A 5,022-nucleotide genomic window follows, 5' to 3' on the forward strand; every position below is an offset into this window, starting at 1 on the left:
ATGTTCCTGCATAAATATTGGATCTCAGGGACCACGAACCGGTACACTAACAGTTTGGGTTGGGTTCCATGCGAGGCCTATTGAATTGGGTTCCGTGAGAGGACCATTGAATTGTGTTGTGTAAATACTTGTGATGAATATGTTCGTGTCTAATGATGATTGATATTGGAAGACTGTATGTTGCTCTATAATGATAACTAATGTGTATTGTTGAGAACGTGGAATGCTATATTGATCCTGAAAAGATGACTAATATTGTATATGTTTGGTATATGTCTGTTTTATAATGTTGTGGTTACTTGCATGTGTTTCACTTATTGGGATAGTCGCGTGATCCTACCAGTACATTGTGGTTGTCTACTAATATTGCACTTGCTTGTTCTTTGTTGAGTACGGGGCATCTTCAGGCGGCTATTGATAGACCTCAGCTAGGTGACTATTGAGCGTGACCGGATTCAAGGGTGAGCCAGTTCTTTCAGGCCGCTATGGATCTTTCTTGTTTAAGTCCACTCTCTTCGGACTCAAACTATTTGTTAAAGGTATTTGTTTAGTTTCGGGGTTGTACCCCTTGTTCTTAGACTTGTCGTTCATAGAGTTTTGGCACAATGACTTTCAGGTTCTAGGGGTTGAATTTCCGCATTAGTTTGGTTAGTTAATTGTTTAAACCTTTGGAGTTTATGGGGACTCCATTTTTATTGTCATTTTAATCTGCTTCCGTATCTTTAAATGCCTTAATTTTTTGTTAAATTGTTAGTTGGGTTGTAGTAATGGTTCTCCAAAGGGAGAGTTAGGGTGGGTGCCAATCACGACCGTCTGGGTCGTGACAAATGTAACAAGAACAAACAACAAAAGCTTTATTATAGCACTAATATATATTATTTTAAATGTTCATTACTCAAATTGTTGCAAATTATGTATAAATTTAAATGGACTGTACTTCTAGTGTGATTCCCCTACTATTGATTGTTTGTAAAATATAAAAATGTGTCAAGTTCAACTACGAATAGATGTACTTTTATTTTACTATAGTATACAAAATTATTTATATTCGATCATATAGAAGTTTGTACTTTACTATCATTATTATTTAGTTCTTACAAGTTGTACGCCCAACTTTGTCACTAGTAATTGGCTATTGTACTAAAGATAGTGACATTCTGTTGTGCTCAAATTTTAAGTCTACCTCTAATAATCGTCACATTCATTTCTCGGTTCTTTATTTCATTTTCAAATAAAGTAAAAAAATTATTGAAAAAGGGAACTCTCCTAATTAAATTATTAGAAAAAAAGGCACACCACTCTATATATACTCATGCATGTTTTTCATAGAACATGGTAAAAATTCTGAATCTTTAAATATGTGCAAGTTTAAATAACACAATAAGTTGAGTATTATTCACTACCTTCGTTCACTTTTACTTGTTCATCATATTAAAAATAGTGTGTTACTTTTATTTGTTTACTTTAGCATATAAAGAGAAAGATAATTTTTTTTTATTCTTAATATTAACTATTCATTTTCCCAAATTATTTCCAAGTCCATTAAGACTATACATAAATTAATATGAATATTATAGTAAAATAATCACATCATTTGTGTTTTTTTTTAAAGAGTGCAAAGTTTATCTGGAATAAATAAAAATAAATTGAGGAAGTATATAGTTAAAATAGAATACTTTTTTGATGTTTTAATTAGAATTTCATGGTTATAAATTAAAGAAGAGTTATAATAACACCAAAAACTAATTTTGAAGTTAAAATCATTATTTAACAAAAAGGACAAAACGCTGCATGAATTGCCAACTATTCTGGCACACTCACATTAATAGCACTTTCTTGATAAATCAAATAAGTTAAAGTAATTAACACTAATAGAAAGACATGAAAAATGTGAAGTGGTGAGCTCCCATGAAGTTTATGATTAAACGTTCACATGGATAGTAAGTTTATTTGTGCGTATCTGTTATAAAAGACCCAAATTGGAAGAAAATACTCAATTGTCAAAATCATGACAACTTCTCCTCCCAAATATTTACAAGAGGATAGCCTAAGTGAAAAGTGTAAGAAATTGCTTTCTAACCTACCAAAAGAAAAAGGATGGGTTGGATCATATATTTACAATTATCAAGGTTGTTGGACAACACCAAGATTGATTCAAGGTGTGATATCATGTCAACAACAATTTCAAGCGGAAGATAGTGATATCATTCTTGCTACAACTCCAAAATCATGAACTACTTGGTTAAAATTTCTTTTATTCGCTCTGATGAATCGAGTGAAACATCCTATTTTTGAACCTAATCGCCCTTTACTTGTCAAGAACCCTCATGTTCTTGTTCCATCCTTGGAGCGTATACTCTATGTTAATGGTCAAGTCCTTGATTTATCAACTTTCACTTCATGTGCCCTTTGCTTCATTGCCGAAATCAATCCTGAATTCAAGAACAAAACTTATTTACTTGTGTAGGAATCCTAGGGACACTTTTATTTCAATGTGGCATTTTGCAAACAATTCAAGACTTCATTACCAAGATACCAATTCCATTAAAGAAATTTTGATATTTTTTGTAAGGGGTTGAGCCTTTATGGCCCATTTTGAAATCACGTATTGAATTATTGGAAACAAAGTGTAGAAAATCCTAACAAAATACTTTTCTGTATGTATGAAGAAATTAAACAGAAACCAAAAAATCAACTTCAACGCTTGGCTGAATTCTTGGAATGTCCACTTTCCATAGAGGAAGAAAATTGTTGAGTGATGGACGAAATATTAAGAAAGTGTAGCTTTGAGAATTTGAGCAACTTGAAGGTGAATACAAATGGAAAGTTGTCCACTGGAGAGGAAAATAAGATGTTCTTTCGTAAAGGAGAAATTGGAGATTGAAAGAATTATTTTACTACAGAGATGAAATATAAACTCAATCATATTATTGAAGAAAAGTTTCAAGGATTTGGATTAAAGTTTTCATATGTTTAATTAGGCATTAATATACTATAATTCCAATTGAATGCAATTATTTATTTAAAAATCAATGTTCAGTAGTTGTGTTTGAGAGTGATGTACCAAGATAGACAACAAAAGTTCTATTATTGTATTGATATTATTTTATTCATTACTCAAATTTGTTGCAAATTTAGTTGTGTCAATGAGGTTGGAGGCATTAAGTTTTCTTTTTGATTTTGAGATTATTTAAGTCACAAGTATTGTTACAAATTCCAAATCAAGAATTGAGAGCTCAAATTTTATATAATTGATTGTCACTCCCTAAGCCTACATCCTGGACTTTATCTTGATCAAGTCATATTCCCTACAAGATCAACACTTTTTCAATAGATTCACGGTGGAAGTAGAACCTACGCCGAACACGGTGAATTGATTGTTGTCCCCGTATGTTCTCCACATACGAGGAGTCTCTTTCAATCATTTTTTTTCTTGTGATCCTTTCGGCAGTCGGCACCATTTTATTACCATTTGATTTAAGGACATATGCATGCCTCTCCCTGAACAATTCTCCAAATCTCTTAGCAATCGAATTAAATATGGATGTAACGAAGTACTCTCTCTTCTATCAACATAGCATTGAGTGACTCGATAATATTTGTGGTCATCACATCATACTTGTTTCTTGGGAAATGTGCTCTACTCTACTTTTCACGACCAACTTCATGCTCAAGCACGACGGCTGACTCGTGGCATTTGTCTTTGGATTCCGCAAAATGATCGTTGAACTCCTCATATGTCTTTGTGGAGTTGTAGTATAGATAGAGGAAATTTCCACACTAGTGATTTACCCGAATATTTTCACTGAGGTCCCTCATGCAATATCCGTGATGAGAATGATTGTAAGCTTTTTGAGTTTTTGACCAAAAATATCCTTAAACTGTACCCTCACTTAAACTAAATCCTTAAATTATTTTTCTAAACAAAAAACATCCCTCAATTATTTAAAATTTGACAACTTTCATTCTTTTTGTTAAAATTTATCAAAAATTAACAAATTCTTCACAAAAACATGTACAATTCACACTACTCTCAACAAAACTCCCTAGATCACCCCAATAAGCCAATTATGTTCATTCTACATACATCTAATATAACATTATAATCTTTTTAGCAGCAACATTTTACATTGTCTTCCTTTTAATTAGCAATTTTATTTTTATTTACTTTTCATTTGATTTGATATCAAAAAATTATCAATGAAAAAACATTTTCATTGAATCTGAAAAAAGTGGTGTTGATCGGAGACTTTTACTTCTAATAATGAAAAACGAAACTTGAGTAATAGAGATCAAAATTAGTTGAATCTTGATTACCTCAATTATTAATTTGCCTCAAAAAATTATTGATCTAACGATATTTTGACTTTGTAAGGTGAAGATGGTGTGAAATTAAGCTCCAACTCCATTCAGTTGGTAAAGGAGAAGAGCAGATCATGTCTCCTCGTAGATACACCATCCTAACATTGTTTTTTGACAACAAACACGAGTCTCATTTTTTTTATTTTTTGTGGATGCTTTTTCCAACTGGTAATAATATTATAGAATTTTTTTGGATGAGAATAGTATGAATTGCATATGTTTTTGGGTGGAATTCGCTATTTTTTTGACAAATTTTAATATAGGGATGAAAGTTGTTAAGTTTTAAATACTTGGAGGATGTTTTTTTGTTAAGAAGGATAATTTAATGATTTAGTTTAAGTTGGGGGTATAGTTTAAGGATGTTTTTAGCAAAAAACTCTAAACCTTTGCAATAACGTTGGGAATGCTCTTGTTTCTACTAGAAATAAAACACAAATCTGATTTATCGACAATAATATCCTTCAACTTCTCAATGAAGAATGTCCAAGATGCATCTCTCTCTTTGTCCACGACACAAAAGGAAATTGGATAAACATGATTCTTCATATCTTGTGCAATAGCGCTCAGCAGCACTCCCTCGTATTTACCATGTAAATGAGTGTCGTCAACCACAAATATTTTTCTCATGTGTGAAAATTCCTTAATGCAAGCACCAAAAGC

At 31.9% G+C, this 5,022-nt stretch overlaps 1 pseudogene; it reads left to right on the plus strand.

Moving 5' to 3' along the window:
• The first annotated feature begins 2,008 nt into the window (after positions 1–2,008).
• LOC125869084 (cytosolic sulfotransferase 5-like) lies at positions 2,009–2,977 on the plus strand (annotated as a pseudogene).
• Positions 2,978–5,022: the final 2,045 nt, after the last annotated feature.

This window comes from Solanum stenotomum, chromosome 6, assembly GCF_019186545.1.
Source record: "Solanum stenotomum isolate F172 chromosome 6, ASM1918654v1, whole genome shotgun sequence".
NCBI classification, from domain to species: Eukaryota; Viridiplantae; Streptophyta; class Magnoliopsida; order Solanales; family Solanaceae; genus Solanum; species Solanum stenotomum.